Source organism: Solanum tuberosum, unplaced genomic scaffold, assembly GCF_000226075.1.
Source record: "Solanum tuberosum cultivar DM 1-3 516 R44 unplaced genomic scaffold, SolTub_3.0 scf00015, whole genome shotgun sequence".
Lineage (NCBI taxonomy): Eukaryota > Viridiplantae > Streptophyta > Magnoliopsida > Solanales > Solanaceae > Solanum > Solanum tuberosum.
The window spans coordinates 2938969-2961948 of NW_006238941.1; positions in this window are offsets into that span (position 1 = coordinate 2938969).

The following is a 22980-nucleotide window of genomic DNA, read 5'->3' on the forward strand; positions in this document are numbered from 1 at the left end:
GGTTGGTATTTTGAGGAGGGGGTGGTGTTTGGTAAGAGGCTGAGGCGTAATGGGGGTTTTGGGTGGTAAGGTCAATGATGGAGGGATTACGAGCAGGACTTGGGGGCGGATTTTGAGCTTGTTCCACGTTTGGAGGGGGAATTTGAGCGGGAGGTCTTCCGTCTGGTTGCGCGTTGACAGTAAAAATCGGAGGAGGCAAATCTTGTTTTCTCTGCATCTCGACCCTCATCTCAGCAATTTGTTGCATCAACTACAGGATCAGTTCATTTTGATCAGCAATGGCGGGCTGAGCCACCACGACATCAGTAAGGCTGGTTTCTTCGTTGTTATTACTCATTGCTGGTTTTCCGTTTTATGAACTTTGACTGGGGAAGGAATCTGTAGGACCTTTAGATCTAGTGAAATAAGGATGATCGGCCAGTGTATCAACACATATCAGTTTTAACTGCCTATAGAGAAAAACAACTCAAAGGCAAATCTGTTAGTATTAGGTATGGATGAATAACACAAAATATCACATAGAAGGCATATAAACACATAAGAGTTGCTTCATTTGAGAACATGTTAACCCACGAATAATAGGGACTAATTTTTTGAACAAGCAGGAATTTGCTCATTTTATTTTGAGGCTAATGACTCATGAAGGGTGAATTGCGTCAAGCTAAGCTCTTCTTGCTGCATCTCTCAGCATCTGTTGATCTGAACTCAATGTTTCCTTGTAGAATGAAGGGGAAAAAGAAAAATTTTAAAAAGATAGGGGCCGGGCCTTGAAAGGCTGCCTACGTATCTCCAAAGGAGAATTCAGGCCCTACGTAGTTTGAATACAAAGGAAAATTTCATTTTCATTCATTTATTTCTGGTGGTTAGAAGGAAAGTGAAAAACAGATAATAAAGCTCCTAAAAGATAGATGGTGCTTTCACCGAAGCTTCTTCCTCTGACTGCCGTATTAGCCATGGGGGACAAACTCAACTTGAATCTTTCCCACGTTGACGAGGGATTCCACGTCATAGCGAAACCTAAGGCACCTTCCAATGTTGTGATCTATGGCATCATGAAAAGGGCAGGGTTTCCAGATCCCAATTCCAACGGGATCGATTGCTTCGTCATCCTTTCTGATAGAGGCCAAGACTCCTTTTCGAACTAACATGCTGTAGATATTCAGCAACATTTTCTTGAAAGGCGTGAAGTAGTGACAATAAAACAAAGTGTGCTCAGTGACCGGCATACTAGGCTCCTGTCGGTCACAGGTACGGACGGTGTTGTCACCCCACATATAAGGAATCTCCCCAACGTTGATCAGGTTGCAGATTGCTTCCTTAAGCTCCACATATTCCTCTATAGTGTGTCCTCTTTGGTTCGGGGGGTAGGCACATGTCTTTTGAGAGCTTTCATGACCAAACCCAAAAGGGGTTCCTTCGAGAGGCTTCAGCATACCTGACACCTTAAGGTGCTCGTAAATGAGAGCACACGGCATGAATCTTACCCCCACGCTATGTGTCCGCTCATAAGTCGGGAGAGTGATCTTTTTGTGTCCTCCTTTCAGACGTCCCAGGAAGGGAGGCGTATAGATGATTTCCTCATCAGCATCTTCTTCAGTAGCTCCAGGGTTAGTGTCTTTGGGACCGTTATTGGCTTCTTGATTGTAAAAAGAGCATTTTCCACGTATCTTCTGAAGCCTCATGGTTATGTCATTGTTAAAGACATCATGTTCCTTCCGCACAATAACTGTCTTTTTACTTATAACTTCACATTTTGTCATCTTTGCTGCCAATTACGCGTCTAGTGCCGCATTTGCTGCTCGTGCGACCGCGGTGGCAAACTCCATTTCTATTCTCCTTTCTCTGGTTTCTTGGATCTCTCGCCTGAGCCGCTGCAATTCCATCCTCAAATACTCCTCAGTTAGCTCTATGTCGATACCCTTGCCTTTTTCCATCTTAGCAGCAATTTCACTTTTCCTGAGATGATAGAGTAATATTTTAGGATTTGGTAGTAGGATTTTATTTCTGGTTGAGAAACTTAAGACTCGTGGAATTTTGGTCGGACATTTGGTAGTGACTTGTATTTGGTGTTGTAGGGATTTTTTTGGGAAATTTTTGAAAAGGAGTGGGCTAAAAATGTCTTCATTCAAAGCAACAATATCACCTAAACAGTTAAAGAACATAATCATACATCGCGCGTCCTAAACAAGTAGGGGCCCCTTTTGCGCCAAGGGTAGGTCTAGCGTATTTGAAAGAGGTATGTGTAGAATTGAACCATTTTGTTACCCCAAAGCAAATTTTGCATATAAAATGATATTGGAAAAAAGTGAAAAATAAGCAGGGGGAAGTAGGGAATAAACGGGGAAACACAGAAGAAATGGCCCACGCAGGGGTCATTTGAAAAGAGTACCAAAATAAAAGAAAAGAAAGCCCACGCAGGGGCAAACAACAAGAAATACAGATAGAAAAACCCACGCAGGGGCAAATTCCACTAAGATGCTCCCGATGGCCCCGCCTCTAATCTGCTCCTCTTGTTCTGTGCCATGAGATGTTGAAGCTTATATTGAATCATTAGCAAGTATCCTTCGCTCCGACGGCCTTTCTCTTCCCAGTCTTCGAGACACATTTCGCTTTTCTTATCTCCAATCCACAAGTTAAGCTCTCCCAAATCGCTTCTCAAGCTTTCTAATTCTTGAGTTACGCTCTTGAGGGCGTACTTATCCTCCTTTTGCTTTCGGAGAAATTCCTCGTGCATTTCCTGGGCTTCTGTTCTTACCTCTCTTAGTTCTATTAAAGCTTTAGACTTTTTATCCTGCACACTGCGGTAGATGTTCGGAACTGAGAAAGAGATACCCTGTATATTGCGCTTCAACCAAGCTTTGTAAGTTTCATCGTACCTCGCATTAAATCGATCTATGGCAATGGTGTCCTTGTTCATTCGCACTGCTCTTTTCCATTCTCTTAGCATCTCTGAAGCCTCAGACACTCTATCATCCTCGATGTCGAACACATAGATATGGTTGTATGCTTCTGGGGGTGTAGTTTGTCTTCTTCCGAACTGCCTCAGGACCCAGATGGGCGCATATGGGCGGATACCTCGAATACTTGGTAGAGGAAGCACAAGTTGTCTGTCGCCACGTACTATGGCATCTTTCGAGATGAAACGGTCGAACATCCACTGGATATTTTCTTTTCTCAACTCAGAGAAAATTTCAGCCCATCTTTCTCCGGTTTTTCTTTTTTCTAAGTCTGCCCAGAACAACATGTCATTCAAACTCTTAAGAGCATTATGCTCATTGAGGGTATGGAGTTCTTGAGTTTCGTGTCTCTTCACCAAGTGACTCATTATCCACCATTGGAGGAGAAGGTTGCAACCCTGAAAGTAATGATGTCCTTCCTTGCATTTTCCCAAAGCACGGTACAGTGTCGGAAGAATGACAGGTGCGATAGGATAATACTTTACTTGCCCTTGGTTCATATGTCCGTGGAATAGAGTGTGTGCGAGCATTATTACTCGGGTGTTGATACTGAGGCTCGGGGCCGTGTGGGGAAAACCATGGTGCCTAATAGGGCGATAGTAAATGCCAAAGGTCTGATCTAGTCCCATTTTCTGAACGTGACCCTGAACTCTTGGTTGTAATTCATATAGAAGCTCGCATGCCCGAATCTGACATAGAGATCCATAAAAGAAACGCTAGAACCTTCAGCCCAGTAGGGGAATGCATATTCTGCTAATCATGGGAACATGTATTCCGTATTGAAGAATTATTGTAATCTAACTGGACTAAATGAGATTACCAGGTTTTAACTAGCAAAATGACATACTGGAAAATTGATTTCTAAGCTGCAAAGCATTAACCAATTGACAAATACTTAAATGACCCAAACCAAAGCTATAATTTTATTCTAAGAAAAAACAATAGACACTAGCTACTTCCGATCAATCACCAAGCTGGCCAAACAAGCAGAAAAAGGGAAACAAGCATCCATGTTGGAAGAACTTCACATTTTTTATTTTTTTATCAACCGCAACTAAAAAAACATTTTTCAACTAAATTCTGGACAAAACGGAGATATGAATCTGATTCAAACACGACATACGGAACGATAGAATAATCATGAGATTGAAAAATGGAGAAAATAAGTTGTCACATTCAACAAACAACAGTAAAACAACCTACATGTTTCACATGTATGAAAGCAATCAGTGAACATAGACGATTTTCAAGACAAACCCATGTTCAAATTGACCATGCATCATGTAACATAACATAACTACATTAAATACAAAGGGTAATTTTAGTTTCAAAACAAAGAGCTAAAACAGGATATTAATAGCTAAAATGAAACCTTAACATAAAACAACACGTCTTATCAAAGCTATAATCACACCTCACAGATCAAATTTTGCAATACTCGAGCATGATGAAGATAAGATCCAAGCAGTTATAGACAACACAATTTGATAAATAACGAGGAGATAAACTAAGAAATCAAAGCAGATTCAACACTTGAAGTAACGAAGACAACAAAAATGCTAACAGTCGACCAAAACGAACAAAGCACTAGAGAGTTTCAACCATACTTTAATAAAACAATAGCCAAGATTTTAGCAAGAGCATATAATCTAATTAAACAATCAACCATTCTACATGAAAAGCTAAACTATAACTTAGGAGCATTCAAATAGAGAGCTTAAACCGACCAGAGCAAACAGAAAAAATCTGAGGAAAGAAATTACCTCCTTTCGGGCAGCGAACTGAGAACCGAACGAGCTGGACAGGAGCCTCCCAACAGCACAAGTGAGAAACTCCAACGGAAAATTGGATTAAAAACAAATGACCCAGAAACTTCAGCAATACGAACACTATCACTCTATATGCTTTTCCCTATTTATATTCTGTAGTTTCAGCTTTTCTTGTGTCTCCCTCACTGTATTTTCGTCTATTTCTTCCAAATTTTTCCAATTCTCAAAATTCCGACCCTCAACAAATAATAAAGAGGACATATATATAGGGGAAACATATTTGGGTTTACTCTTTGAGGGGGAAATCGGATAGAAGCAGGGCAAAAACGGAATTCCCCTCTTTTGTCCAATTCAAAATTTCAAAATCCTTTTCAAGGAACAGGGAGCAACTGATTTGGTACAAAAATTCCTCCAAAATCCCAGAAAATCCGAGGCTGCAGGGCTGCTGTGTACAACTACTGTTGACATTTTGGACTGCTGAAGAAGAAGAGAACGCATGTGGGGTCATTCGGCTACTATTGTTGTTGTCAGGTAGTATGCGTGCAAAAAGAAGAAGAAACGATTTGGGTTCATTTTTTGTTTGGGCTGTTGTACGTATTGTTGTTGTGATGTTGCCGGTTTGCTGGAGTTTATTGAAGGGAATGGGCTGCTTGTATTGTATGTATTATTTGGAAGGGAATTTGGGCCAAGTTCTGGGTGAAAAAAATTGATCCAAAATTGGGGACAAAAATGTGGCCAATTGAATTACAATTAAACCAATTTGGATTTTATAATTTAGCCATATTGAGTTATTTTAGAGAATTCGGCTAGATTTTATATAGGACAAATTAATATGAATTAATTAATGAGCTTCTTAATCTTAACAAAATGAAATAATTAACTTAATTATAAACTAATTAATTTAAAAATATAAACTATTACTTAAACCAAACTAATTGAAAAAATATTTAACTAAAACTAAAATCTTTTTGAGACGATTTTCGAATAATCATAAAATATAATAATTATATGTAAAACATATATATTATCTAAAAATTATAAAATGTGACAAAAATAGTTTAAATAACTTGCAAACTATATTATTATTATTTATTTATTTTTTGAAATTTTATAAAACTAGTTATTTTAAATCGTTTGAAATTGAAGAAGCTCGAAATGATTAATTTATATTGTGGAGGTCCAAAATTGGGTGTCAAAAGGGCTGACATTGTGTCTATCAAATTAATGTATGATGCCTTCATGAAGTTTTCCAAGGCATCTGGATTACAATCTAATACTGCTAAAAGTTCCATACATATTGCTGGAGTAAGTGATCAAGCAAAGCAAGACATTGTAGAAGCATTGGGGTTCAGTGTGGGTACTCTACCTTTTAGGTACCTTGGTGTACCTCTTTCTTCAAAGAAATTGGTTTTTGCTGCCTATTTTCCCCTCATTGAGAAGATAACATCTAAAATTACTTGCTGGTCTGCCAAGTTATTGTCATATGCTGGTAGAATGCAACTAATAAAAGAAATGTTGTTTGGAGTTCAAGCTTATTGGGCTCAGATTTTCCTCATTCCTAAGAAGGTCATGAAGACAGTTGAGGAAATTTGCAGAACATTCTTATGGACAGGTGCAATGATAGTGTCTTAGAAAGCTTTGGTGGCTTGGTCTAATGTGTGCCTGCCAGGGGCCACAGGTGGACTAAATATAGTGAATATATGTATTTGGAACTCAGCTACAATTCTAAAGCTACTATGGGATATCAACAGGAAAAGGGATTGTCTTTGGATTCAATGGGTGCACAACTATTATATCAAGAATGGTGATATTACCCAAGTCCAAATCCCTAAAACAGCTTCCTGGGTGGTAGAAAGGTATTGGAATCTAGACAATTGATCACTCGACTACAACGCCATGGAACAATACATCAACAACTTGGAAATGTCCAGCAGGGAGGGAAATTTTCAATTCATAAAATGTATGTCAACTAATTGCCTGTTCATCCCAAAGTGACTTGGAAACATCTTGTTTTGCATCCAAAGAAACATCCTAGATACAAGTTTATCTTGTGGCTGGCTATTTAGAAACGTTTGGCAACAGCTGAGAGATTGCAAAAGTTTGGTATTAATGTTCCCCTTGATTGTGCCTTCTGTGGGCAACACCTAGAAACATTCTCACATTTATTATTTGAATGTGATGTGACTAGGAAGAGATGGAGGAGGTTGAACAATGGATGGGGAATAACAGACAAAGACAAGACTGGGAAAATGAAGTGAAGTGGATGAGCCAAGTTGCAAGAAGACGAGGAGGTCAAGTTGAGATAACAAGATGTCTGTTTGCAATGACTGTGCATAATGTGTAGCAAGCAAGAAATTTCATTCGATTCCAACAAAAACCTTTCCTCTCTGAAGTGATCATTAAGGATATAGTGATACATATACATATAAGAGGAAGAAATAGTATAGCATTGAGGGAGTGTTTGCTGAGAGTAACACAATATCCTTGTTGAATTTCATATGATTCTTGTTTTTCTTGTAAATGTTAGTGAATTAGCTGGTTGTATGTAGGAGCAGGTTGTCCAGGCTGTTGGAACTCAAATTGTACATGTTTTTGGTTATAAATGAAAGCTCTAGTTTTACCAAAAAAATAAATAAATTCAAGTAAGTGTTTTAAAAAAAGAGTCCTACTCGAAGTAGGACTAAAAATTTTTGATACGTCCAAACTTACACCTCAATCTTGATATAAACGGTCGAGTCAATTTATAGAACTCAACATGAGTTGAGGTCGATCCCACAGAGAATTTCTTTACAGAAATGATTTCACTATCGCATTTACTCAAATGTCATTATTATTTCCGAAAGTAAAAATGGGTTTAGTTGTTATGTTCTAGTAACTAAGATTTGTAACCAAATTACAGATTAACAATTAACAGAGCTTTCAAATCACAAGTTGTTTCGTTGATTTTAAGAAACTAGGATTGTGTTCACTATAACGTTACACCTAATGTTCTTCCGTAGTTAAGTTCACGCAATTTATTTCTACAAAATACAGACGAGTTAGATATATCTAATACTTCTCAGTCTATTCAGATAATGTTCCCTCAAGTCCTCTCGGTCCCAGAGTGTTACTAATTTTTACCCTAGTTCACAATGGTGTTAGAGTTCTTTTCCATCGAACTCAAACTTTGACTCCATTTCTTCCAGTTAACTAAGATTTTTCTTAACGATTATTTTTATCTCGAACAAATAATAGATACAGGCTCATTCCAATGTGTGCACTAATCAGAATAAATGAATAATTAAATCTAGGTAATTATTTGCAAACATAAATCACCTTTTACCCATTTTATGGAATTACACTTTGGTTTTATGTCATGGATCCCACAACCCTAGTTGTGGTATTTAGCCACTCGTGATTTCATGTAAACATTCAGACATATAAAAACAAAACATGTTTAGGAAGAACTTACGAGAATAAGCAAATCAAGAAGCCACTTCGATAATTCAAGAATCGGAAATCCAAACTTCGAACTAAATTCAATGTTCAAAATCGAAAATCACAAACTGAGAATAATGGATGTTTTATTTTAGAAAATAGTCTGGACTGGTTTTAGAGTCGCCACTTGATTTTTACAGGGAAATCAAGAAAACTGATTTTTCAAAAGATTAAAAAATAGAAAAATCTAATGAAAATAGTTAAAGGGGATTCGGGGTTCATATTAGCATTTTGGGAAGGGTTTGAAAGCACCTGAAATGCCCGCTAACACACGGTTATCCGATAATTAACTATTTGGCTAAAAAAATTTAAAATAAAATCAAGCTTGATAAGACTTGAAATTATTTTTTAGGGAAAGGGAAATAGTATAAGAAATTTATTTAAATAAAATATTTTTAAAGTTATTTAAGTAGTGAAATAAGTATAATTATTTGGTCTTTAGAAAATCTAGAAACGACTATCGTTTTGGGGAAATCGAATTAGGAAAATCTTAAAATTAAGTAGAAAATAAAAAATCAAAAAGTACGAAATAGATAAGATAAAGAGAGAGAGTCTTGGGCCCAAGACTGGGTTTCTGTTCGCCTGGACCAGTACTTGAGCCTAATTTCATTTTGGGCCTTTGACCCATTTTGTACATGTCCTAGGCTAACAAAATAATAACCAAAATAAATGGGCCTTCTGGCCCAATAATTACAAAATACAATTGCTGAAATTTTAGGATGGCTTTTGGCCCTCTTTCTGTTGTATCACACGTATACAACATGTATACAACCCTTGATCTCACTCCGAACACCTGTATATCAACTTTCGGGGACCTATTCTTCAATTCATAGGCTGGCTTACTCAAAGAGTAGGATTAGGCCTCCATGGCCCGTTGCGAGGCGCAAGGAAGAACTTATGGAGTCCAAATGGCTCCATCCGAGGGAGTTCATGCATTAGTAAACAAAGGTGAGGAATGAATATACTCTTTAAGTATCACTGAAGTGTTATATCAAGTGAAACTGAATCAACACACATACAGTCTGGGACACAATAGTCGATGGAAATATATTAATCTTCAATAGGAGGTAAACAAGATTAATCCAAGGGTGAAAATCATGGCAATAGCGACAACCCACATACAAGAAAACATATAAGATAAAGCATCTACATTCACTGCCTAACAGATTCAATTGAATTAAATCAACATCACTTGAATGCTAATATTATAATGGAGTTTTAGGAAAAAAACCAGTTGGCAAACAATTTTGGAGAAAAAAAAAGAGAAGGAGAAAAGCAAGTGAGCCTGAAGTTTTAAAATCTAAAACAATGATGCTATGAATGAGCATAAATTAGACGCGAGAATGAACAAATTTTATTCAAAACTATTACTTATTAGAATCTACTAGGTGCCAGATGTTGTTGAACAACACATAATGAGAAACATGTAAAAGAAAATTTCTCCCCAAAAATGGATGTGAACAATTTTTAGACATGCTTTAAAAACATACACCCAATAATTCAAATAATAACCACGGGAAACTAAATAGGCAACTGCATAATTCATTGACACTTTAGATTATAATACATCATACTTGCTTAATTGTTAAGACTAATAAAGCACAATTTACAATATTTGAAGGCTCATCAGAACAACAAATGGAAAATAACATCAAGAGGGCCAACAAAATTATGAATTCAAATCAATTTGAAACCAAAATCTTTAACAGACACCTATGTGGATACCCAAGCAATGAATAATTAATCGATATCCATACTAACAACTTTTTGATCAGGCTAAAATAGCAACGAAAGCTGGAATTGAAACTGAACAGCCCATCCTATATGCGATTTACACAATAAAGAAGAAAAATAAATGTTGCTATCTAAATGGATAAGTTATGAACTGATTTCACACCCAAGATATTTATGACATTACTTTGAAAATCAAGCTAAGGCAGAGGTGAAATACAAGCAGCAACTGGGAGATGAATGATTCGTCCTCCAGCATCCATACATACACATTCGAGTCATTTTAAATCCAAACAAACAGAATAACAGAGTGTATGTCTATTGAAAACTAATACAACCATACTAAAACCCAAAACAAAAGCATTGAGCCAAATAAATAGCTAGATAATGGACTTAAAACCAAAGTACAAAATATGGTTCAAGAACGAAACAAGGAAATATACCTCTTTCGGAGCAGCAACTTGGGATGGATACGAGCTTGATTTCGACCCTTCTACCACACGAATTCCAAAAATCGAACAACACACCAAGAGAGTCCCAATGAGACCCAAATAATAATCTTTTCCGAAACTTTTGAGCTAGAATTCTCTCCAAGGATTTTTCAAATGTAAAATAGAATATTCTCAAACCTTTGTAAGCTATATTTCGTGAATAAATTCCAGCTAACCTTCTATACCTTTTCTCAATTTTTCTTCCTCACTTTTCTCAACCTTTTTTCCTAATCTTTTTTCTAACCTTTTTTCTAACCCTTATAATGAAGAAGGAAGTAGTTTATATAGAGGGAGATGAGGGTTCAAAAATGGGGGAAAACGAGTGAGAAAATGGGTGTAATTTTCGAATTTGAAATTCAAATTTCTCTTGGAAGATAAGCTCAACCAGCTAGAATTTGTACCAAATTGTACAATTCCTCAATGGAAAAATGAGGAGAGTCGTTTGATTCCTTGGTGAAGGACGAAGGAGATGAAAGATTGGGACACCTGGAAAATTCGACAACGGTCCTTGTACGGAGATGGACACGTCGCTGCTGCTGGGTTCGGGATTTGGGTCACGTTCTTCGCTGGGTCGCTGTTGGATTGGTCCATTTTTCTGGGTTTCATTTTGGTTCTCGCGAAAAAGAAAAGTAATAGGGGTCGTTGGTATTGCTGGAATTTGGGCTGCTGATCGGTTGGGTATTGGTGTTGTGTGTGTGATATTGTATTGTTGGATATTTAAGATTTGAGCTTGGGTCTTGTATGTATTGGGTTTTCTTAGTTTGAGAAGTGGGCTGCTGGAAATGAATTGGCCCAAAGTTGGCCTAAAAAGGGTCCAAGAAGTGGGAAAGAGATTGTTGGATTTGAATTAGGCAAATGACCAATTAGATTGCAAAACTTAATCAATGTAAGTTTAAAACTTAGCCAATTTGAATTTAATTGGTGAAATCGGCTAAAATTTAATGAGTTGAATTAATATAATTAACTAACGAGCCTCTTAATTTTAACAATATGAAATAATAAATTTGATTATAAAATAGTTAATATAAAATTACAACCATAATTTAAGCTAAACTAAATTAATAAAATATTCCACTAAACCGTAATATCTTTTTGAGATGATTTTTGAATAATCATAAAATATACTAATTATATACATAATTATGTAAAACATATATATTATTTAAAAATCATAGAAATAATTAAAAAAATTAATTAATAGTAACTTGAAAAAATATTTTGAACTTTATAAAAACTAATTATTTCAAATCGTTTGGGATTTAAGAAGCTTGATTATTAATCTATATTGTGGAGGTCCAAAATTGGGTGTCAACAACTGTCCCTCGTTCGACTTGGATTGATGAAAGAAATTTGAGGCAAATAAAATTGACGAATCCAATTTTGACCAACCACATTTCCATCTTATAGAAAAGGGACTTTGGTACGAACTTTAGGAATTATGGCCGAATGCTAAAAGTGGGTTTCCTACATATCTCAGGCTATATGAGAATTCAGGCCACTTGTAGTTCGATACGCTTGGTTTCATGCCCGATTTTGAATGAATTCAAAAGCCATCCTAATACCGAATTATGAAGGGATCGGAATGCTCGAGAATAAATTTTTTGAGAATGAATGTCGGAATGCAACCGAGTTTTCAATACTGATCCCACCTACATATCCCTCAACTTAGGGAATCAGGCTGCTTGTAGTTCGACTCAATCGGTTGAAAAGGAAATCTATTATGCTAGATCACCTTTGGTTTTGGAAGAGTGACAAATCAGTCGAGTATGAAAAAGAGGATTGCAACCTCTTAGCCATGAATATGGTACATTTGACACCCATAAGTAAGAACATACATGAACATAATTTCCAAAGCTCTTGGTGCATTATCACTCAGGTTGGAAAGTTGCCCTCGGTGGGAGATGAAGTTTTCCGAATGCGAAACTGAAACCGATAAACCCAAAGAAAAACCCACATACCTTTTGATAGGGGTGTGATTTGATTGTGGTGGAAGTTGATCCTCAGCTTGCGTCCTAAGGGTTTGATACTCCTCTTTAGACTATGTCCAGTTCGCTACTAAGAAAAAGTTACACGTTACACTACATCCTTGTTGATGTCGTCTGCACCTGTGGTTTGATTTGAGAATTCATCCTCTTGGATGCCCTCGACAAAGATTGAAATAAACTTGTTAGTAGAAAATGTAATTGGAAAAAGTGGTAGCATCATTTACGATGCTTTTCAGTTACTCTTGCTTTGAAAGATGTCATATAGTTATGTTCAGTATATGTCTGCACACTCAAAGTAAATAATTAGTGGACAAAGTGCCGCTTTAGCTAGAGGCTTGAATCAAAAAATAAAGAAAGATCATTCATATAATAAATGAGTATATATTTATGAATAAGCATAAACATCTTTTCGACTAGATGAGAAAACAAATAAGTATTGAGAGTAAAAGATAATGGATACCGCTTTCGAACACTATATGTCCATTAACTCGTGATTTCTTGAGGATTGGGAGATGTTATTGCTTGTTTTGTACATGCCGAACTCCAATGATCTCGGCAACGAGCTAGATGGCTTGACAATAATCCAACTGTAACGAGATGGATGCTTGATAATAGTTCAACTGTAACGAGGTGGAAGCTCGTTAATATTCCAAATGTAACTAGGTGGATGCTCGATAATATTCCAACTGTAACAAGGTGGATGACTCGATAATATTCGAACTATGGTAGTATCCCTTACGATACTTTTCAATTATATTCTTGCATGTTTCAGTGGATACGTCATTGTCTTGGTGTTCTAAAATTAATCTTTCTTTGAAAGATGTCATATAGGTATGTTCAATATATGTCTGCACACTCAAAGTAAATAATTAGTACAAATAGTGCCATTTTAGCTAGCGGTTTGAGTCAAAAAATAAAGAAAGATCATTCATATAACAAATGAGTATATATTTATGAATAAGCATAAACATCTTTTTCGACTAGATGAGAAAACAAATAAGTATTGAGAGTAAAAGATAATGGATACCGCTTTCGAACACTATATGTCCATTAACTCGTGATTTCTTGAGGATTGGGAGATGTTATTGCTTGTTTTGTACATGCCGAACTCCAATGATCTCGGCAACGAGCTAGATGGCTTGACAATAATCCAACTGTAACGAGATGGATGCTTGATAATAGTTCAACTGTAACGAGGTGGAAGCTCGTTAATATTCCAAATGTAACTAGGTGGATGCTCGATAATATTCCAACTGTAACAAGGTGGATGACTCGATAATATTCGAACTATAACGAGGTGGATGGCTCAATAATATTCCAACTGTAACGAGGTGGATGGCTAGATAATATTCCAACTGTAATGAGGTGGAGGCTCGATAATATTCCAACTGTAACGAGGTGGATGGCTGAATAATATTCCAACTGTAACGAGGTGGATGCTCGCTAATATTCCAACTGTAACGAGGTGTATGACTCGATAATATTACAACTGTAACGAGGTGGATGGCTCGATAATATTCCAACTGTAACTAACGAGGTGGATGGCTTGATAATATTCCAAGTGTAATGAGGTGGATGGCTCGATAATATTCCAGCTGTAACGAGGTAGATGCTCAATAATATTTCGGCTGTAACGAGGTGGATGCACGATAAAATTCCAGCTGTAATGAGGTGGATGCTCGATAATATTCCAACTGTAACGAGGTGGATGGCTCGATAATAATCTAACATTGTTCAAAATAGGAATCTGAAATGGACAAAAAAATATACGAACCACTTATGGGGTGGATCGCCCAACAAAACTATATACTAAAGTCTTTGATTCAACCAATCAAATCACATAATCCACTTATGTGGTGGATACCTAACAAATTTGAAATCTTGAACTTGACATTGTCAAGAAATACGTATGTCTAAATTGCTACATGAGAATCATAGTAAAAAAAACTATATCGACGTATATGCACGTCGCGACTACGACTCTCTCTTGAGAAGATAGAATTATCGAGGAGAATGGCTTAATTCTTTCACGCGAAGATTAAAGTCACTCCTGCCTTTCTTTACAAACTCAACAAAATTTGAGTTTGTTGCTGACATCTTCATTCGTTATCGAAAACTTGTAACATTTCGATAACTTCGACTGTCATGAGGATATTGCAATCTCCAACATCTTTTCTGATGTGATGGACTTAATGATTTTCCATTGCAACAGTTCTAAGATAGTGTCGCTTTTGATCATCTTCAGATTTGATGTCCATTTCACAGATGATCCTGTCTTTACCAATACTATCACCTGCAAAGCTTAACACCAAATCTTAGTATCGAAAATGAAGTAAAGAATATAAATAAAGATAAAGCATTAGATTAGGTAATTTGGCTTATCAAGATTAGGCAGTGGTGAGCCAGATTGCGACTTTGATCGTGACTCTTCACCAACGATCCTCCAACACATTGTTTCTTAAAAGTTTGGAAGAATCTATTAGCGTTTGTCTTCAATATTCCTACAAAATAAAAAGAAGTTGTTTATAAATCACTTGAGGCAACATAATGAAATGAAGATAAAATGAGATGGAAAGTTTTCTATGTTCTGTTGATGAGGCCACAATGGGTGTAAATGACGCCTTTGGTCACACTTGAGCTTTATATTGTCATTTTTGTGACTTCGATGTTCCTGCATCCAAAGAAAAATTCTTAGTTTGAAAGACTGATTTGTGTTGGTCTTGTCTCCATGCTCCTTCATGCAATTGACTTGCACATTCGTCTGCTCTCCAAAATGTAATCTTGATGGAATTTTTGAGGACCTTCCTCAAAATTTTTGTCCCAGTCTAAAATATGGAAGAACTCTTGTAACTTGCTTTGTAAACACAAGGTTGCTCATTTTGGAATTTTGAGGTCCCTCCTCAAAATTCTGTCCCAGTTTGCTTTAATTATCACAAGTATAAGTCTTTTTTTTAAAAAAACAAATGACATTTTTGTGGAATTTTTGAGATGATCTCAAAAAATTTATCCTAGTTGCACATTTCAACATGATTTCCCACTTGATTCTCTAGATATGTCATATTGTGGAATTTTGAGATCTACTCAGTTGCATTTTAATCTTAGGTCTTGACTTATTGAAGAAGTCCATCTTCAAATGAATTTTTGAGATCCTCTCAAAAATTCTGTCCTAGTTTCCATTATAAAGAGAAATGGAAATCTTACGGGGAATATGATCGAGCCGTTGTGGCACCTACGTATCCCGTTGAGGTAGGAATCAGGTCAAACGTAGTTCCCCCTCTCAAGGAATAACAAACACAGGAAATTTTGATAAGGAAATGACCGAGGCCGACATAGACTGCCTACGTATCTCATTTTTGAGAATTCAGGTCGAACGTAGTTCATTACAAGGAAAATATTGAAAGAGGTAGATGGGGTGACCGAGGCCGACACAGGCCACCTACGTATCTCATTCTTTAGAATTCAGGTCAGACATAGTCCATTACAAAAGGAAACTAATGAAAGAGGTAGACGGGGTGACCGAGGCTGACACATGCCACATATGTATCTCATTCTTGAGAATTCAGGTCAGACGTAGTTCATTACAAGGAATGTGCGATAAGACGGGAAGAAAGAGATTAAATATACATTTTCAAAAGAAAGATAACAAAACTTCATATGCAAAATTCTTGCCAATACTGGGCATACTTCTTTTCACCTTTGATGGCGAATATCTTCGAATGACTTTTTTTTTCCAGAAATATCTTACGTTTACTCTTACACATCTGATATGTTATCATTTGGAGAGATTGAATCAATATTGATTAAATTGTTGTTAATCATGTTTTGAATTTTTTGCTTGAGGGTTGAACAATTCTCTATGTCGTGTCCAACATCTCTTGAATGATAAGCACATCTGTGGTCAGCCCTGTAAAATTTTCCCAAAGGATTGGCTGGTCTTCCTTCTATAGGATGGAGCATACCCATCACTCTCAACCTTTCATAAAGTTAAGACTTCCTTAGTGGTGTAAATACTTTAGGGGCCTTCCTGAAGTTTGGATGAGGGAATCGTTTCTGATTGACATCGTGGTTTCGATATTTCCTTTGTGAAACCGACTGCATATGGGTAACTGTCACCGCAGATACCTCTTCTACTTTCCCCTTTGACATATCTATGTCACTAATTTTGGTAGTTATTCCGTTAGCTCGCAATGCAATATGGTTTGTGACCTTTCCAGTTTTGAAACCATCTTCCAAATCTTCTCTGACCTGTCAACAAATTTTTGTCCCATCATACACAACATTCATTCATAGTACTCAGGCTTTTGAGTTTGAATAAATATTTCAATGATTTCACGTTCAGACATAGGAGGCTGAAGTCTTGCAGCCACTTTTCTCCAACGAAGAGCATACTCTCAATAATTTTCCATAGACCTCTGTTTGATCTTCTCCAAGTAGTAGCGATTAGGGGAAACTTCTACGTTATGTCCAAATAATTCAGTGAAATCCTTTGCTACTAGCATTCCAACTCGTCCATTGTTTTAGTTCTTTTGATGTAAGCAACTCTAGAGCTTCTCCATTTAGACTTCGACTGAAGAGATGCATCAACAATGCTTCATTTTTACCAACTCCCACGAGTTGATCACAATAAACTCTCAGATGTGTTAAAGGATTTCCAGTTCCATTAAAAGTGACGAACTATGGCACTTTGAACCCTTTCGGAAGGTCCAAATCTGGATGAATGCATAATTTTTCGTAGTTCAACCCCACAACATCTGAAGAGTAATTAAGTTCTTTTATTGCTTCCGCAATATCTTCCTTCATGATCTGGTTAGTCATTTCCTCTTTGGCCATTCCTTCTCCTTCTCTTCATAATGGTCAAGTTCGAAACAACCTAGTATAGTGAAGGTGTGGTTCGGTATCGCCTGGAATATCAAAAGTTACTTTTGGAGGTAGGGGTTGAGATGTTGGAGGATTTTGAGTGCCTTTTGCAGGAGTCTGGTACATGAAAGGGGATGTTTGAAGATTGTTGACATTTAAGCTTTGAAATGGAGGAAATATTTGAGAGTTATTTGCGTTTTGGTTTTGAAGGGGAGGGAAAATTTGAGGGTTGAGATTCAGGCTTTGAAGAGGAGGTGGTGCTTGGTATGAAGTGTTGGTCTGATGAAGATTTGGGGTAGTTAAGTTGCTAGTTGAGGGATTTTGAGCACGGTTGGAGGGTAGGTTATTCTAGGCATTTTCCGAGTTTGAATTCAGAGGAGGAAAATGGAGTGGAGGCCTTCCATCACCTAGAGTGTTGACATCGATAGTCGAAATTGACAAATCTTATTTTTTCTGGAGCTCAACCCTTAATTCAGCAATCTGTTGCATCATCTGTGCAATTAACTCATTTTGTTCAACGGCAGGGGGCTGAACTATAGCCACATCAGTCAAGCCAGTATTCTCACTATTCTTGGTCATTTTCTTTTTCCTTTCAACAAATTTCAATTGGGGAAGGAACGTTTGAGAACTTTGAATGTTCAACCAATTTCTCAACACAAATCAGTTTTGATTATCTGAAAAAGAAAAATAACTCAAAAGGCAAATGTGTTAGTTTGTGTAGGTAATAAGTACTACAAAATATCACACATGATCACAAACACATAAGAGTTGCTCCACTTGAAGATACACGATCCCACGAATATAGAAAAGTGACTTAATAGACAGGAATTTGTCTATTTGATTTTGGGATTAGTGAATCAGAAAGTCAACTTGAGTCGAGACAAAGTCGGTTGCTTCTTTCATTGACATACTTCTAATTTTCGATTGAGATGAAATTCCAATATCATTGCAAGAGTTGGAAAAGATAGGATTTCTCAAAAATGGGGACCGAGCCTTGGAAGGCTGCGTACGTATCTCACGAAGGAGAATTTCGGTCCTGCGTAGTTCGACTCTTGAATCACTTTTCGATTTGAGATAGAGTGTTAACCTTTATTTCGAAATGAGAAAGTAATATTTGAAAAATGAAGTTCAAATTTTGTTGAGAAACAAAAGACTCGAAGAGTATTTGGACGCACTTTTGATAGTGACTCGATATTTGTACTTATGGGATTCTAGAAAATTTCCAAAAGAGTAGGCTAGAACCTCTTCAAATAAAGCAACATATTCACAGAAACAGTTGTAACACATAAACAGTTATTGCGCGTTCTAAGCAAATATGTGACCCTTTTATGCCAAGGGTAAGCCTAACGATTTGAAGGATGTATAGCGTCATTTGAAACATTCCATTGCCCTAAAAGCCCAAATTTATGCAAATTTTGTGAATAAACTGAATGGGAATACATAATGAGTAAATAGGATACAAATAATCATTCCCACGTAGGGGTGCCATCCTAGGCTATGTCTCCAAAGAAGGTCCTTCGATCTTGATTTCTTGTAATCTCCGGATGTCCACACTTTTGGATGGAATAGTAGCTTGTATAACTCCTTCTTCGACTAGAACAAACTATCAAACTCTCAACTCCAAGGAACAATGTTGTGCCAAACGACTTATACAACCTTCAAATTTAAGCACATAAATATGAATGTCCGTTTAGGCCGTGGGCCGTTTTGGACTCAAGGTGGTCTTTCTAATGGGCCCAACACGCATTGGGTGCTGGTTCATCTTAGTTCAATGCGTTAAAAAGGATTTGGTTCCGCTCTACGCTAGGTGACTAAGAGTTGGTTTAGACAAGACCTGGTTATCCAAGTTGGACAAACTACGGGGTTCAGTATAATAAACGACGTTGGATGACCACAAGTCAACTATTCGTTTATCACTTCAAAAGAACTCGAAGGTTCTTTTCTGAAGGACACTCGTGGAAAGCCACTTAACCGCCTTTTATCATAATGTAATCTATTTGCCATTTGGTGGAGTCGATGCCATGAATGCTACAACTTATAATATACGATAATTAAAACAAGTAAACCATTAAACACATTGCCAAACAAGTTAATTTTAAGGTTAGAACCTATTCAATTCCCCAGCAGAGTCACCATTCTGTTTTATTTTAAAAAATAGACTGGATTGGTTTTAGAGTTGTCACTTGATTTTTACAGGGAAATCAGGAAAATTGATTTTTTTAAAAGATTTTAAAAATAGAAAAAATCTAATGAAAATATTTAAGGGAGATTCGAGGTTTATATTAGCATTTCGGGAAGGGTTTGAAAGCACTCGTAATGCCCGCTAAAATGCAGTTATCCGATAATTAACTATTTGGCTAAAAAAAATTAAACTAAAAGCAAGCTTGATAAGACTTGAAATTATTTTTTAGGGAAAGGGAAATAGTATAAGAAATTTACTTAAATAAAATATTTTCAAAGTAATTTAAGTAGTGAAATAAGTATAATTATTTGGTCTTTAGAAAATCTAGAAATGACTATCTTTTTGGGAAAATCGAATTAGGAAAATCTTACAATTAACTTGCAAATAAACAATTAAACAAGTACGAAATAGATAAAATAAAGGGAGAGAGAGTCTTGGGTACAAGACTGGGTTTTTGTTCGCCTGGACCAGTACTTTGGCCTAATTTTATTTTGTGCCTTTGACCCATTTTATACATGTCCTAGGCTAACAAAATAATACCCAAAATAAATGTGCCTTCTGGCCCAATAATTACAAAATACAATTGCTGAAATTTTAGGATGGCCTTTGGTCCTCTCATCGCCGTATCACAGGTCTACAACATGTACACAACCCTTGATCTCACTCCGAACACCTGTCTATCGACTTTCGGGGACCTGTTCTTCAATTCCATAGGCTAGCTGACTCAAAAGGTAGGATTAGGCCTCCATGGCCCGATGCAAGGTGCAAGGAAGAACATATGGAGTCCAAATGGCTCCATCCGAGGGAGTTCATGCATTTACAAAGGGGAGAAATGAATATACTATTTAAGTATCACTGAAGTGTTATATCAAGTGAAGCTGAATCAACAAACATACAGTTTGTGACATAATAGTCAATGGAAATATATTAATCTTCAATAGGGTGTAAACATGCTTAATCCAAGGGTGAAAATCATGGCAATAGCGACAACCCACATACAAGAAAACATATAAGATAAAGCATCTATATTCACTGCCTAACAGATTCAAATGACTCAAATCAACATCACATGAATATTAATATTATAATGGGATTTTAGGAAAAAAAACAGTAGGCAACAATTTTAGAAAAAAAAAAAGAGAAGGAGAAAAGCAAGAAAAGCAAGTGAGCATGAAGCTTTAAAATCCAAAACAATGATGCTATGAATGAGCATAAATTAAACACGAGAATGAATAAATTCTATTCAAAACTATTACTTATTAAAATCTACTAGGTGTCAGATGTTGTTGAACAACACATAATGAGAAACATGTAAAAGAAAATTTCTCCCGAAAATAGATGTGAACAATTTTCAGACATGCTTTAAAAACATACTCCCAATAATTCAAATAACAACCACATGAAACTAAATAGGTTACTGCATAATTCATTGACACTTTAGATTATAACACATCATACTTGCTCAATTGTTAAGACCAGCAATGCACAATTTACAATATTTGAAGGCACGACGCAGAACAACAAATGGAAAATAACATCAAGAGAGCCAACACAATTATGAATTCGTATCAATTTTAAACCAAAATCTTTAACAAACACCTATGCGGATACCCAAGCAACGAATAAGGAATCGAGATCAATACTAGCAACTTTTTTATCAGGCTAAAATAGCAATGAAAGCTGGATTTGAAACTAAAGAGCCCATCATATATGTGATTTACACAATAAAGAAGCAAAATAAATGCAACAATCTAAATGGATAAGTTATGAACTGATTTCACACCTAAGATATAAAGATATTACTTTAAAAATCCAGCTAAGGCAGAGGAGAAATAGAAGCAGCAACTGGGAGAGGAATGATCAGTCCTCCGGCATCCATACATACACATTCGAGTCATTTTAAATCCAAACAAACAGAAGAATAGAGTGTATGTCTATTGAAAACTAATACAACCATACTAAAACTCGAAATAAAAGCATTGAGCCAAATCAACAGTTAGATAATGGACATAAAACCAAAGTATAAAATATGGTTCAAGAAAAGAACAAGGAAATATGCCTCTTTCGGAACATCGACTTGGGATGGATACGAGCTTGATTTTGACCCTTCAACCACACGAATTCCAAAACTCGAATAGCACACCAAGAGAGTTCCAATGAGACCCGAATAATAATCTTTTCCGAAACATTTGAGCTAGAATGCTCTCCAAGGATTTTTCAAATGGAAAATTGAATATTCTCAAACCTTTGTAAGCTATATTTTATGAATAAATTCCAACTAACATTCTATACCTTTTCTCAATTTTTCTTCCTCACTTTTGCCAACCTTTTTGGAAGATAAGCTCAACCAGCTGGAATTTGTACCAAATCGTACAATTCTTCTATGGAAAAATGAGGAGAGTCGTCTGAGTCCTTGGTGAAGGACGAAGGAGATGCAAGATTGGGACACCTGGAAAATTCGACAACGGTCCTTGTACGGAGATGGACACGTCGTTGCTGCTGGGTTCGAGATTCGGGTCACATTCTTCGCTATGTAGCTGCTGGACTGGTCCGTCTTTCTGGGTTTCATTTTGGTTCTCATGAAAAAGAAAAGTAACAGGGGTCGGTGTTATTGCTGGAATTTGGGCTGCTGATCGGTTGGGTATTGGTGTTATCTGTGTGTTATTGTATTGTTGGATATTAAAGAATTGGGCTTGGGTCTTGTATGTATTGGGTTTTCTTAGTTTGAGAAGTGGGCTGCTGGAAAGGAATTGGCCCAAAGTTGGCCTAAAAGGGTCCAAGAAGTGGAAAAGAGATGGTTGGATTTGAATTAGACGAATGACCAATTAGATTGCAAAAATTTAATCAATCTAAGTTTAAAACTTAGCCAATTTGAATTTAATTGGTGAAATCGGCTAAAAATAAATGAGATGAATTAATATAATTAACTAAGGAGATTCTTAATTTTAAAAATATGAAATAATTAATTTAATTATAAAATAGTTAATTTAAAATTACAGCCATAATGTAAGTTCAACTAAATTAATAAAATATTCCACTAAAATATAAAATCTTTTTGGGATGATTTTCGAATTATCATAAAATATACTAATTATATACGTAATTATGTAAAACATATATATTACTTCAAAATCATAGAAATAATTAAAATAATTAATTAAAAGTAGTTTAAATAAATATTTTGAACTTTATATAAACTAATTATTTCAAATCATTTGGAATTTAAGAAGCTTGATTAGTAAAGATATATTGTGGAGGTCCGAAATTTGGTGTCAACAATGTAAACTTCTTCGTCGTTCAAGGTAAGATAAGATAAAACATAAAAATGCCCTAATAAATTCAAATAAGTGTTTTAAAAAAGAGTCCTACTCAAAGTAGGACTAAATTTTTATGATACGTCCAAACTTACACCTCAATTAAGAGATATAAACGGTCGAAGTCAATTTATAGAACTCAATGTGAGTTGAGGTCGATCCCACAGAGAATTTCTTTACCGAAATTATTTCACTATCGCGTTTACTCAAATGTCGT